Source organism: Peromyscus maniculatus, chromosome 1, assembly GCF_049852395.1.
Source record: "Peromyscus maniculatus bairdii isolate BWxNUB_F1_BW_parent chromosome 1, HU_Pman_BW_mat_3.1, whole genome shotgun sequence".
NCBI classification, from domain to species: Eukaryota; Metazoa; Chordata; class Mammalia; order Rodentia; family Cricetidae; genus Peromyscus; species Peromyscus maniculatus.
In genome coordinates, this window is record NC_134852.1 from 148910183 (window position 1) to 148925158 (window position 14976).

A 14976-nucleotide genomic window follows, 5' to 3' on the forward strand; every position below is an offset into this window, starting at 1 on the left:
GCTGAAGAGGTGCCTCAGCAGTTAAAAGCACTTGCTGCTCCTCCAGAGAATCTGAATTTGGTCCCCAGACTGGTTCAGGAGACTCACAAGTGCCTGTAACTCAAGAGTTAGGAAATCTGATGCCTTTGGCTTCCAAGGGCATCTGCACTCATATGCACACACACACACACACACACACACACACACACACACACACACCTATACACACATGGATCCCTACACATAATTAAAAGTAATAAAAAGGAATCTTAAAATAGTATTGAACAAAAGTGTGAAAGAACATGAAAACATGTTGGACCCTTTCCTCATTCAATATGTATCATAGAACTAAAAGTAACAGATAAAATTATTAAGCCTTTGGGTAGATAAAAATTTTATAGGGCATAGAAAGCATAGTATTTTAAAAGAACAATGAGAATTTGGTACCTATCAATACTGTATTTGAAATGTTGCTCTTCAGAAAACATCACTCTGAACTTGAAAGAGAAATTCTCAGCCTAAGAAAAAGTTCATAATGATAATGCACACAACAGACAAAGATCCACAATCTACAGAATGTCCATAATATATAAAGAATATGTGTACATCAACAACAAACAACTAACAGCCCAATAAGAAAAGACTAGACAAGACATTTCATAAAATATATCAACAGATGGTTGTAGTCTCTGTGGAAACTCCATCTAGAGTCTCCATTCCAAGTCCAAGTTCAACCTATTGTCTGCTGGTCCCAGGCACCAAGACAGTCTAGTGCTGGAGAGCTCTGCATTTGTTTAGTTGCCCCTGACAGCAGCAAGATCCACATGGTAGGTCCACTCCAGGGCTTGCGTGGTTGCTATGGGGCCCAGTGTGCTCAGAATCTGTGGCACTGCCAAGGCCAGGATACAGTTCTGGCCAGATACTGACTGCTGAGAGGTACAGAGAGATCTCACTTGGAAGGGCTATGGCTCAGGCACCTGAGCTGAGGAGATGTGGCCCCACTGTTCCATAACTATATCTAAATGTTGCCAGATGTCTTCTAAAAGAACCACCCCACACTGAGAACCGCGACACAGCAGAGCAGGGGTTCCACAGTGACCCTGCCAGCACCTTGGGAACCAGGCTCCTTGGATCATGTTGGTGTCCTTGTTCTGAACAGAGGCTGCCACATGCCTCCATCACTCCATCGGCAGCTCAACATCCACCCAGCCACACATCACTTGGAGCTTAGCAAACAGATCGACAAGTCCACTGGTCCCCAGTTTTAACAGTCTGGACACTTTGTGTTTGCACTGAAACAGATCTCTCCCATCCCCGTGGCTATCTGCCTTTCCTATCCATTTCATCCATGAGAGCTTTACATGATAAAGACAACCTCCTACCTCAAACAAATCACAAACTCTGACAGACTCAGCTGTGTTTTGTTTTGTTTTGTTTTGGGTGGAGGCGGGGTTCTCCATTTCAAGGAATACTAAGGGGCATTCTTGCGACTTTCAAGTTTATTTTTCTTAGTGTTGGAGATCCAACTCAGGGCATCATGAGTGCTAGCCAAACACCTCCCTCCTGCTGAGTTTCATGCCCAGCCCTTCAGGGTGTTCAATGGAGAATTCTTTATTGAGCTCTCAACAAAGCCACGCATGTAGTTACCCTCCAGCGTGACCTTTGTTCTGGATCCATGGGCCGCACTGCAAGAATAATACCACTCTTATAATCAAGGGCAAGATGCTCTAAGATCACATGGCTCCTGCTTTTGCTGCCGCAGATGCTGTCCAGCTTTTCCGGCCTGGCTCGGAAAAGCTAAGTGAAAGATGCCAGCACCACCACAGTTCTGCAGATGCTAGCAAGGGGCGGGTAGTAAGGTGGAGGGTCACATAGGAAGCCTACATGCCTCGTGACACCAGCAGTGACCTGGTCAGCACAGGACCAACCTCAGAGATGTGCTGCTGCTGTGAAGGTGACCCAAGCCATCCCCGGCAAAGCAAGGACAAGTTACTTAGATATAGATGGCCCTTCATCCCCAGACTCTCCTAATGGATTCAGCTGCGGAAACAGGACCATGAAATTATCGGGGGGTTAATGGTGGAGTGAAAGGGTAGTCCCCATGAGTGCAGACTCATCCTGCAGGTCACAAAGAAGAGAATGAGTTTGCAGGAAGTACTGGGCCTCTGCTTGATTCCTGGAGGCCACACTCCTGCCTCTGTTCCTTCCACCCAGCTTTACATATAAGTGTTGTTAGTGGTCCCTAGTGCATGACAGGAATTGTCTGTGTGATGGAGCCTAAAGATGAGCCCTCTGGGTGGGAGTCATAAGGGTGGAAGCTGTGACGGTGGGATCAGTCTCTTCCCTGTAGGAAGAGAGGAATTTTTTTTTCTACTTTGGGTGGAGAGAGAAGTAGGTGACCATCTTCAAGCCAGGAAAGGAGCTCTCACCAGAAGTGTGGGAAATGGGTGCCTCCTGTTTAAGTCATACATCACTGGGGGTATTGATAGTAAAACAGTGCTGGTTGGTGGCTCTGGTTACCGGCAGAAAAGTCACGGGCCAAGGCCACGACTACCAGAGTTACAAACAGCTTTATTAGAAAGAAGAGGGGATAGGAGGGGGGAGAGCCAGGCCTGGACAGAAAGGAAGATGGCGTGAGTGTAGCTAGAGGTTTCCTGCCTTGGCCACAGTCAGGACAAATCTTTGTCACCCGCCAGTCCCACAGCCGCTCAGACCCAACCAAGTAAACACAGAGACTTATATTGCATACAAACTGTATGGCCGTGGCAGGCTTCTTGCTAACTGTTCTTTTATCTTAAATTAACCCATTTTTATAAATCTATACCTTGCCACATGGCTGGTGGCTTACCAGCGTCTTCACATGCTGCTTGTCCTGGCGGTGGCTGCAGTGTCTCTCTGCCTCAGCCTTCCGCTTCCCAGAATTCTCCTCTCTCCTTGTCCCACCTACTTCCTGCCTGGCCAATGGCCAATCAGTGCTTTATTTATTGACCAATCAGAGCAATTTGCCATACAGACCATCCCACAGCACGGGAGCAGAGAGAGAACACAGAAAGAGAGAGAGGATTGGGGGTCCACATTCAGCTTTGCATGACCACGTGGCTGGTATGTAGTTGCCAGTGTCTCCTGATGATGTCAGACCCCAAGGAATGAGAGCAGAATTCTAACAGGTATTGTGAGATATTTTATTATTGCCAGTGCTGAGGAACACAACCTGCTTCCACAGAATGGGATACTGGACCATGAGTGAAGCAGGGAACTCCAAGAAATGGCAAGCAGAGAGTAAGCTTCCACAGAGGAGGTGACCTAGCCTCACAGACAGTCTGATGAGGGAGATGAGAACAGCCTTCGAAGCATGGGGACAGAGCTGAGCAAGATGTCCCCTGGGTCCTCTCCAACCCAGGGTCATTCAGGATACCCCAGAGGGTAAGGTCCCACCAGTTCACTGGCATGCCTGTCCTCCCTGACCAGGAGGACATTTGGCTGCTTCCTCTTTCCCTGCAAAGCATCAAATGTGCCACACGCTTTCTGTCACCATCAACACTCTACTTCCTCCAAGGTCCAGCCCAGAAGTTAAGTCCTGTGGACTTGGGCTTTTCACACGATGCTGACCACTCTCTTCAACATAGCATAGGCACTGATGACCATGACATCATCAAAACTGGAAGATCCTCTATTTCCCCAACTCCACATGGTACTAGAATTCCACTCAAGCTAGAGAGCAAAGACAGCAAGTCAGTGTTATCAGCGTGGCCTCTGTGAGTGGCAATGAGCAAGTCGGGTAAACAGACACCACTTCGCACATTGCTCTAAAAATGAAGCCGATGGGAAAGTTCGTTCAGGATGGTTACACACAACCTTTCAAAAGACAAAGAGCATAAAATGGCTCTGGTTGTTGTTTTGTTTTTGTTCTTGTTTTTGTTTTGGCAATAGACCAGTCTAGTTGCAAAAACCTTTAGCAAACCCAAGATGGTGCCATTGAAACCATAGCCTGGGGTATCCGGATGAGGGTAACTTCAAAAGCAGAAGTTGCCCCCTTGGGCTTTAAGTATGAGGAGAGGGGGTTCTCAGCCTTCCAGGCCCACCCACTCTGCCACGGAGCCAAATCCAAGCAAAGCATGTGCTTGCTCTGCGGTGGGAAGGGAGTCCTCCTCCGTGCCAAGGACAGACTTCTCCTGAAGCACTAATTACCATCAGCCCACACACAGCTTCATCACTCCACACACTGCTGGGAAGGGTTGCTGTGAGGAGCCTCTGCATTAAAGGACAGTTGGTACGTGGACCGTGAGAAGTTATTTAGAATGTTGTCTGGGGGTGGAGGTGGGATGGAGGTAGCACTGAAAAGTATTGTGTGTACCTGTTTTCTGTACCATTTTGTGGCCGCTTCTGTGTGGTCACCGACCAGTTCCACCTCAGCAGAGCAAGAGCTGTGCCCCCTCACTGCAAGTGGGGGATCCCCCCTCCCAATGCCTTCTTTTCTCCTTCTATCTTTCCACAGAGAAAATGTCAGGCCATGCCTCCTTCACCTTCATTCATTTTATTTCAAGAAAAAAGATTGGAGGTATGTACTCAGAAGTGGGACTTCTGTATCATATGGCCATCCTATTTTTAATTTTTGAGAAACGGCCACATTGTTCTCCACAGTAGCTGCACTGTCTTACGTTTTACCAAAAGTTCAGAGTCCCAATTTCTGTACATTTTCCCACTTACTTTTCATGTTCTGTTTAGTTTTGTGGCAGCCATCCTCATGAGTGTGAGGGGACACCCATTTCTTATGGCTTTGATCCCAATTCCTATGATTAGTAACATCAAGCCTCCTTTTTGTGTATGTGTTGGTCACTAGCCTTTTCTGTGTCTTTTTTATTGCAATGTGTGAGTGTGTGTGTGTGTGTGTGTGTGTGTGTGTGTGTGTGCATGTCCCTGTGTGTGAGTGTGGGCAGAGGTCAGTGGATAGTATCCAGTGTGGGTTCTGGCTTTTGACCTGATGGAGGGCAGGTAGGATTTCTTGTCTGTTGCTGCATATGCCAGACTGAGCCTCCAGGGAGCCTACCTCTGCCCCCCACCATTTCACTGGAGGAGTACAGAAAATACAGATGTGTGCGGGGGTGGGGGGGGGTCCCAGCTCAGCCCTCACACGTGTACAGCAGGTTCTTTACCCACTGAGCCCTCTCCCCAGCCCTCGAATGCCTTCTTCAGAAAATGCCTTTTGCCTTTTCAAACATGGTTATTTGTCCACTTACTGGTGGGTAGACATTCTCTTTATCTCCTGAAATTCACCTCTTACAAGACACAGGGTCTGAGATGGCTCTGCTACTCAGAGGCTTGCTTGCTTCCTCTTCTGAGCATTTCCTCTGGTGTAGTTGGTTCCTGTTGCTGTGGTCCAGTTGGCCTCTGCTTTCTGGCTCTGCTCCCTCGGTCTCTTTGAACATTCTTTGCACCTCTGTGCTACGGTGTGGCCATCAGTGAATCAGAGGAGATATATCTTAGTTTTCTTTCTGTGGCTGTGATAAGCACTATGACCAAAAGCAACTTGGGGAGGAAAGGGTTTATTTGGCTTATATGTTCCCTTTATAGTCCGTCCAGGAGGGAAGTCGGGTCAGGAACTCAAACAAGAACCATGGAGGAAGCTACTCATTGACTCACTTCCATGGCTTGCTCAGAGACTGTTCTTACACTGCCCAGGCCCACCTGCTCAAGGATGGCATCACCCACGACAGCCTGGGCCCTCTCACATCAATTAACAGTTAAGAAAATACCCTACAGACATGCCTTCAGGCCTATCTGATTAACACAATTCCCCAACTGTTATTTCTTCCACCCAGGTATGTCTGCGTTTGAGTTACATTGACAAAAGCTCCAAGGCACATCAGGCTTTCTGAACAATGTGGTTTCGAGTCAAGGTTCCAGGTAAAATTCTAATTCATCTGCTTTCTCCTCTGAAAAGTAGAATGGATACCCCTGCTGTGGGATGGTCTGTATGTCAAATCTGTTGCTCTCATTGGTCAATAAATAAAACACTGATTGGCCAGTGGCTAGGCAGGAAGTACAGGCGGGACTAACAGAGAGGAGAAAAGAAAGAACAAGAAGGCGAAAGGGAGTCACTGCCAGCCACCACCATGACAAGCAGCATGTGAAGATACCAGTAAGCCATGAGCCACGTGGCAAGGTATAGATTTATGGAAATGGATTAATTTAAGCTATAAGAACAGTTAGCAAGAAGCCTGCCATGGCCATACAGTTTGTAAGCAATATAAGTCTCTGTGTTTACTTGGTTGGGTCAGAGCTGCTATGGGACTGGCGGGTGACAGAGATTTGTCCTGACTGTGGGCAAGGCAGGAAAACTCTAGCTACATACCCCACCACTGTCTGCAGTGTTTAATGATGACTACATTAGAGTTCTCCAAAGGAATAGAACGGATTATATGTGTGAAGTAGAACTGATTTGTGTACACACACACACACACACACACACACAACACACACACACACACACAAATGTCAAAAGTGGATTTAGTAAAATAGCTTACACAATGGGGCTTGGGTAGTCCAACAATGGCCCTGAGAGGCTGAGGGCCAGTAGTTCTTCAGTCCACAAAACTAGATGCCTCGGTAGTCTGAAACTGCCTCAGAAGGATAAATTATTCCTGGAGAATTGCTGGTCTTTGGGGTGCACTGGAAGGCCAAGACTCTGGGCTCGGATATCAGTGAAGGATAGCAGGGCCAGCAACACCATGGAATAGATGAACTTACTAGCAAGACGTGCAGACAAGCAGGCAGCACAACTGCTCCCGCAGAGGAATGTACAGTTCCCCCAGGAGGGACTTCTCCCCAACTAATCCTTCCTGGAAGTGCCCTCACCTCCCGTCCTCCAGACCTGTCTCCTAGGTGATTCCAGATGCTCTCAGGTTGACAACCAAGGTCACCCATCACAGTGACACAGGATGGCCCAGAGCAGCACACACACACCCCAGAATTCTTTGCACCCTGTTTTTGAAAGCACATGATCTGGCCCCTGCTCCGTGGACACGGTGCAGAATCCACACGGTCTGGAGAACAGAGATTTGTACTCTGCCCCCGGACTTCCTCACAGGTTCTTCAGCGAAACCTTGGGCGCTTCGCTGTCCTGCACTTTTGCTGGCTGAAGTTGGCTACTTCAAGACTGTCCCCTTCTCAGTTGCACCTATCTGAAAGAGACCCTTCTGCTGGGTGGGTTCTCTGTTCTGGGCACATTGGCATTTGCTTCTGGGAGCCTCGCAGAGACTGTCACATAAGACACCACCACAGAAGAGACAGGAACTGTGTGCCCACTGTTCCCACGACACATTGTCAACTCTACAGTTTGAAGAAATGCTTGGCATTTTGTCTACTGAAATTGTGAGGGAGAATTTACTGGAAGGAACGTGATTTTGGTTTTCTCTTCGTAAGTGTCATCTTTTAAAAAAAATCAGCTTCATAAGTAAACTTTACTTAAATGTCCATTATGTGCAATAAAATGCATCCATTTAAAATGTTTTGACAAATGCCAGCACCAGGGTACCTTGACAGTCAGGGTGTAGACATCACCCCCGCCCCTGAGAGAGCCTTGAACACCATCCCATCCTAATGCTACATAGCTCACAGGGGGCTTCAATCTGCCTTTGGACAGTCACTAAAGACGTTGAGTGACTTTTCATGTGCCTGTGTACTCCCTCACCAAGTGTTGTTTCAAATATGTTGCTGAGCTTTTAATATTAAAATTTGAAATCACTTGCACTGATATTTGATTTGCATGGGATAAAATGCATTTATTTAAAATATGTAGTTTGAGTTTGTAGTGTAATACTTTATTGAAGTGCCTATCCAAATATTTTTACCATTTTTATTAGATTGTTCATCTTCTCGAGTTATATGAGTCATTCGTATATTATGGATACAGTTTCAAGATTCAACCATTTTTCTTAAACAAGTGCTTCTAAGATTGTTGCAAACTTGTAGTTAATTTTAAGAATTCTGAATTTGACAGTTCTTTACAGTTTTCTCGCTGCTTTCCTAGAGTGACAGATGTCCGGAGGCCATGGCCATTTGTAACTATTCCTTGTGACTCTTCATCTCCACTGGTACCTGCACATTACATCCAGTCCGTGTGGCCTGCCTGCCTATCCCTGTGCAAATGGTGCATTGTGTTCTTAGTTTATCATAACTCTTAAGATCAAATGAAATGGTCACATAAAAACTACAGTACCTGGAAGAGCCCTCCCCCCGCCACAAAACCTATAAAGGATAGCATTAGAGAATTCACAAGTCTACTCAGAAGGGGCTGAGACGTCAAGGCCACATCAAGGTCACATCCCCTTTGGGGCAGTGCTGAAGCTGAGGTGCCCTTTACTGTTTATAGCTGGCCACAGTTTCAGGATGGACATAGGGGCCTGTCAAGGGAATTTTCTGCTCAGATTTAAGTCATGATTTTCCCCCTATCATTTCAATATGGTGAAGTAAATTGATTGATTTTTAATGTAAACCATTCTTGTATTCTGGGAACAATCACCTCTTGATACTAATATATTATTCTTTATAGGAAACATGCATAATTAAAATGCCACAACCGACCTTCAGCAGCTGCACCTTGGCTACAGAAGCTCACAGCAGCAAGCTTCAGTCTCCACTCTCTGCTGTACATGTCACTGTCACCTGGTTTCCTATGGTGCACGTTGTAAATGCCACAGTGCATTGTTTTTCAAAATTGCATTTTCTTAGGTCTCTGGAGAATGCCCCAGTGCAAAGCCAGGGCCTTACCCTCGTCTGGTCAGTTGGAGCCCAAATGTCCTCAGCACTGTTTACTGCCTGAGCTCTTGGGATGGTGCAGCTTGCAGCCATGTGGAAGCTGTTCCCTGCAAATGTTATAAAGTTCTATGTTATGCAATTTGGTAGACTATCCAGGTAAATACTCTCTGCTCTGCAGCCGCAACTTCACAAAGGAGAGGGCGGAAGTCACCTCTGGTTCCACAATCAGAGGAGAAGATCACTATGAAAATCGGGAATATTTTTTCTTAACTCTGGGTCTGTTATGGAAGGTTGCTTAATATCTACCCAATAGCAAGTTCCCTCTACTCAATTCTTTCTGGCAAACCTCTTGCCTTTCCAATAAACTGAATTGTGTTCCTCTCTTTTTAATGAGTTGAATCAGCCCTAGCTTGTGAGGTTGCCACACATGAAAAGGGGGTTTTCAAAGAAGATGTAAAGGTTGCACCTGCTGCAGAAGGGTGGGACCGTAACCCAGTTTGATGGGTACCCTCACTAGCAGACATTACGATGCACTCATCAATGGTAGAAATCTGCAAGCCTCTCGGAGAGATGAACACCTTCAACTTGGACTTTCAGAACTTTGAAACAGTTACTGCTCATTACTTCAGCTACTTGGGATGGTATTTGGTTATGACAGCCCAAGCAGATCAACACAAATCCAGCAGGGATTAGGTGGTGCTGCATTTGTGGAACATGCTGTCTTGGTCCATCTTACATTGCTATAGCATTATTAGGAAGGTCAGGAAACATACAAAGAATGGAGTTTGACTTGGCTCCCAGACTGAGGGCTGGAAATCCATGCTCATGCCGCTGGCATCTGCTTAGGCTTTGATGGGCATCTTCTTGTGAGATTTGGGGAGCATATTCAGATTGTAGCACACAGCCACACTCTCCTCAGAAGGGGATATTGTCTTATCCAGAGGTAGCTTTGGTATGGACATGTGTCACCACAGCCAATGAGACATGAGATGGGAAGTCAACCAGTCAGCGAGTTCATTAAAAGAGTTTGTATGTAAGAAGCAGAGAGAAGAGGGGTAGCTGTTAACATTTGGGTAACATCTTGACGTCCATGTATGAACTTATCCTGCCAGCAGGAGGGACTAGGCCTGGGGGTGGTGGCAGAAAGAAGGCAGGAGAGAGCCACAAGCCCCTGTATTGTGTGACAAATCCAGGGCCACCACTGCACACGGCACCAGGAGTGCAGCAGACCCCATTGTGTTAGGCATCTTAGTACCACATCATCCTTTATCCGAAGGTACGCGACCAAGCATGCCACTATTCTGTAGCTACAATAATATTATGCACTTTGTAACATACATATGTATTTATACATCATGATTTTCCATGTCATTAAACATTTCTTACAAACATGATTCCTCACAGCCACATAATGTATGAGTTTTCCATCTTCCTGTGGTGAGGTCTTCGGGCTCCCAGCTTTGAAAATGTGCTTGGTATGGAAGAGCTGTCAAGAGACCTTTGTCTTCCCTTCAGATTACATCAGGACCAGTGGAGCAGGCCCCTTCTGCCCCCTGCTGCATGTGCCTAGTGGGAAGCACAGGCGTGAGGCAAGCTCCTCCCCCACAGCTTCACAGAAGGTTCCCATTTTTAAAATCCTTGTGATCTGCTTGACAACAAGTGACACCTGTTTCCCTACTGAGGTTTGGTTTATAGGGAGACAGGCTGGAGGATTGAACCCAGGGCCTTGTGTATGTTGAACAAGCACTCTATCACTGAGAAGCAACCCCAACCTGGTTCCTTTCATTAAAATCTCCCATGGCTGTACAGACATGCATTTCCTACCATACATGAATCCCTTGCTCACTGCCCTGTGACACAGTGCCTCTTCCAGACATAAGCCCTTCATGGGATAACTACGCTATTTCCTTTCTGCATCATCATCCTTAAAAGCCTAAATCAAATATCTTCCTCTATGAAGAGCATTTTATTACCCATGGACTAGCCAGTCCCACACCCCCATAGCCACACTCACGTATCTCAGTGTACATCTTCATTATACTATTTCATGTGATTGAGTCCTTGAAAAACAGATGCTCAGGAAGCACGTGGTGCATGAATGAATGAATGAATGAATGCACTGCTGGTGCTGAGTATCCTGCCTTGGTGTTTGCAGGCTTGTGGCAGGACATGACAGGTCCCCAGATGGGGATCCTGTTCTCCATTCTTTCATGACAACATGATGCCAATTGGGGAGATACCTTGCTGTGGGATGTTTTGTATGACAAATGTGTTGCTCTGATTGGTAAATAAAACACTGATTGGTCAGTGGCTAGGCAGGAAGTATAGGCAGGACTAACAGAGAGGAGAAAAGAAAGAACAGGAAGGCAGAAAGAGTCACTGCCAGCTGCCACCAGGACAAGCAGCATATGAAGATGCTGGCAAGCCACGAGCCACGTGGCAAGGTATAGATTTATGGAAATGGATTAATTTAAGCTATAAGAACAGTTAGCAAAAAGCCTGCCACGGCCATACAGTTTGTAAGCAATATAAGTCTCTGTGTTTACTTGGTTGGGTCTGAGTGGCTGAGGGACTGGTGAGTGACAAAGATTTGTCCTGACTGTGGGCAAGGCAGGAAAACTTTAGCTAAAATACCTTATTCAAGACTGAGGCAGAAATCCGGGCCAAGCAGACAAAAAACCTCCTCTGAGCAGAGTGTACCTCTGGCTCCTTGTCAAGGCTGGTCTGGTGGTCAGCATGTCATTGTCACTAAAGCAAAGTCACTGTGAGTGCAGACAAGGGAAAGATACTCAGACACATGGATGGGATGTCCCTTTTCGCCTGCATGTGAGGCTCCAGGCTGCTTCACCATGGTCCATCCTGGTCTAATGGACACCAGAGTCTCCCACAGTCACCCAACTTTCATTCACTAGGGTGCTCAGTCATGTTTAAAAAGTGGAGTGAACACTGCCTGAAAATCCCCACCTCGGAAGCTTTGCCTGTGGCATCTTCACCCATGACCCCGGGTCTACAGAAACTGTGTTTCATCTTGTTTTTTTAAAGCTTCATCAGGGAGGAACTCACTCTTGCTCATCCTTCCCCCACCCCTTTGAATCACACCAAAGTGAGACCCATGCAGCACTTTTCTGATTCTAAGACGTGTTTCCAAGTATTATGCAGTTATAATAGGAAGGGAAAGCACACCCCGGATGCTGCGGCTGAGGCCGTTCACAGGAAGCAAGCTTTTGAAGGTCAGCAGTGCAAGTCCGTCTTTCTCACTCTGACGGACTCATCTTCACGCTTCCCTTTGAACAGCATTGAACACTTAAAGGAAAGTTGTTTTAAATGAGCAGCCATTTCATTTCCAAGAGCAATGGAGATCCTGACATAACCGGATGAAATCTTTTTTAAGAATGTCTACAGAAATGAATTTCTCTATGGCTGGAATAATGGAAGGCTGGTGTGTTGTTTGTTTCGGGGATTTTTGCTTAATTTCATCCCACCATTCCTGCTGCTGGGCGGCTCATCACTGTCCAAGCGCATCACTTCATCTCCTCAGTGCTGATCATTACAGCTCCTCATTGCCAAGCCACATTGAGCAGTGGAGCTGCCTCCCACTAGAAAATCAGCTCCAGAAAGAAGAATCACACTCACCCTTCCCCTCCTCAGAACGATGGTCTGTTCTCTCCCTGGGATCCCAGCATGTCCCAGGAAGGCACCACGCTCAGCTCATTTCTTAGGAGAAGATAAGTCAACTTCTCCAGTTACATTTTTCCCCTTCAAACCGCGTAATGCTACCACTCAAATCATAAAGGGGATGATAGCTTTCTAACCAGTCCTCGGCAAGGCTACATCGCAGTAGTTCTTGCTGTGTCGCTGATAGGCATGGGTGCTCCAAGTCTAGTTGGGGAAAGTTTGCACCAGAGAAGATGGGATGCTCCACAGGGACCCACTGGTAGGTTCCCTGACCCACCTGAGTTAGTGATCTTTCTCCCTGGTGTGCCATCTACAGAAACAAATTAAGAAAGGAAGGGTTTGTCTTGACTCACAGTTCTGATGATTTAGTCCATAATGGTGGGGAGAGTGTGAAAAATGGGATGGACTCCATCCATGGCATTGGGAGCTTGAACAGTCATCTCCTAAAGATCACACAACTTCGCCAAACAGCTCCACCAACTGGGTACCAAGTATTTAAGCAGATGAGCCTGTGGAGGACATTTCACATTCAAACATGACCCATTTCCCCAGGTTCTGGTCACCAGCCAGTCCCCAAGAAGAGAAGTACAGGGCCTGCAGCTGTAACTGTCTGCTCATGTGAACCCTACCATAGCCACAGGACGCATCATGTAACAAACATCCCCATGCTCAGTGGCTTAAACAGTGGATGTTGGTTTAGCTCATATGCCCCTGGGTTGGCCAAATGGTTCTTTAGTTTAGCTGGGCATCTGATAGCCACCCATGGGTCCTAAACATCTGGAATGACTGGTCCTCTTCCACATTTCTGGAACCTTGCTAGTGCCTGAAAGATGCTACCCTGCGTCACAGGACCAGATGCTGAGTGTGGAAAGAATCAAGTCACCACTCCTGGACCCAGGCTTGTTGCCAGCACCTTTTGTACCTGGGTCTGGAGTCTGAGGGAGGGACAATGAGCAAAAGCATTTGGGGACTGAACTCAGATCATCAGTCTTGGCAGCAAGGGACTTTAAAGACTGAACCATCACACCAGCCTACCTTTTCCTTTCTTGAAGTGACTTCCAATTTGTGAAACACTTCCCAGCCACATGTCACAGGAGGGGAGCACTCCTACAGGACCGAGTTTCTGATTGCTGCAGCTGGTTGACTGTGTGAGTCACTGGAATTTAATCTGCCGTGGTTGAAAATGCACAAGTGATACTGTCCCCTAGGTGGATTAAATGTGGAGATGCTGAGAAGGTGCAGACTGCACATTCTGCATTGTGTAATGTGACCCAGCTGTGTGCCATTGTAACAGACGTATTTCTGGTCACTCTTGTCCAGAAATGCACAGCACAGTGGCATTGCACATGGAGCTTGCACTGGCCTTGTATGACACTGCAGAAGAACTTTTAAAAGATTTGCTATCCGCAGAGCTTGAGCCACAGCAGCAGACCACACAGAGTACTGTGGTCCACAAGATTCCTCCCGCTAGCCACATCCTACCGACATCTGTGATGGAAGCTCCCAGTGTGGGCTCTGGGCTCAGCAGCAACAGCAGCCATGAAATTGCTGGAAATACCTGTTCTCATGCAGTCCCATATGTTGATTATCTGGAGCCCTGAAGGCTCATGTAGCTGAAGTCTGAGGCCCATGCCTCAATGCCAGGTCTTCCCTGAGGGACCCAGAGGGAGAAGTATGCCTGGATTCTGTTTCATTTCAGGAGGACACAGGAGTGTGTTTTTCTGCCCCATAGCTTCCCTGCAGTTTTGAGATTTTTTTCCGGCACAATTCCTTCCTCCCACAACTTTTCCAAACCACATCCTAAGAGGTTAGTTATTCAAGCCCAGCTCACATCAGAAAGCAACTGGTGGAAACCACCAGAAAACAGGGGCTACTGATCATCCAGCTGCATTTTAAAAGTGCCAGAGTGAGGACAATGCCACCGCAAGCCCCATGCATAATGTCACTGTGCTTTGCTCCCTAGGTCACAATGAACTTGTGAGAACATGAACAAGCTTGTTAATATTCGCATAAGTTGATGATGCTTTCCTCACTGCCCCCCCCAATGTGGAGATTTCACTGAGAATAAGGTGCTTGATCCATTATAGGAAGAAAAAAAAAGCCACTCAGTGCAGGGAAGCTGTGAGTCCACTCTTGGGGTCTGGAGTAAGGTATCTGGAGAAGGCTGCAGGGGCTTGTTGCATCCCGGGCTCCCCCAGCACTCTGCAAGTAGCACCCGAACTTCCTGGAGCCTTGGAGGTGGTGCTGAGATCATCCTTCTCTGCTGAGGTTAAAGCAGAAACAAAATTCCAAGAAGCTTATCTGAGACTTATGGGCTTGTGGGAGGGATCACAAGAAGGAGTCAGATTTGGGGGTACCTGCACCTGAAATGTCACGGCGTTATAGGCAACTCTCGCTGTGTATACCTGGGTGGAGAACACATGCTGTTTCCCATGTGGAGAAGGGACACTTCAGCTATGTCTGTATCACAGCCTAATCCTCTCCAAAGAAGCCCTAATGATACCATGAAGGGGCACTACAGTCAGGAGGGACACTTGATCCACACTGACCACTGCGGCCTCTTCA

The 14976-nt window shown here is 47.0% G+C and overlaps 1 long non-coding RNA gene across 1 annotated transcript; it reads left to right on the forward strand.

The window, feature by feature from the left end:
* Positions 1-3549: 3549 nt before the first annotated feature.
* Positions 3550-9126, forward strand: LOC121832432 (uncharacterized). Its single transcript, XR_013049902.1, has 3 exons — positions 3550-4537; positions 5799-5883; positions 8531-9126. It is a non-coding gene; the product is annotated as an uncharacterized LOC121832432 (long non-coding RNA).
* The last annotated feature ends 5850 nt before the right edge of the window (positions 9127-14976 follow it).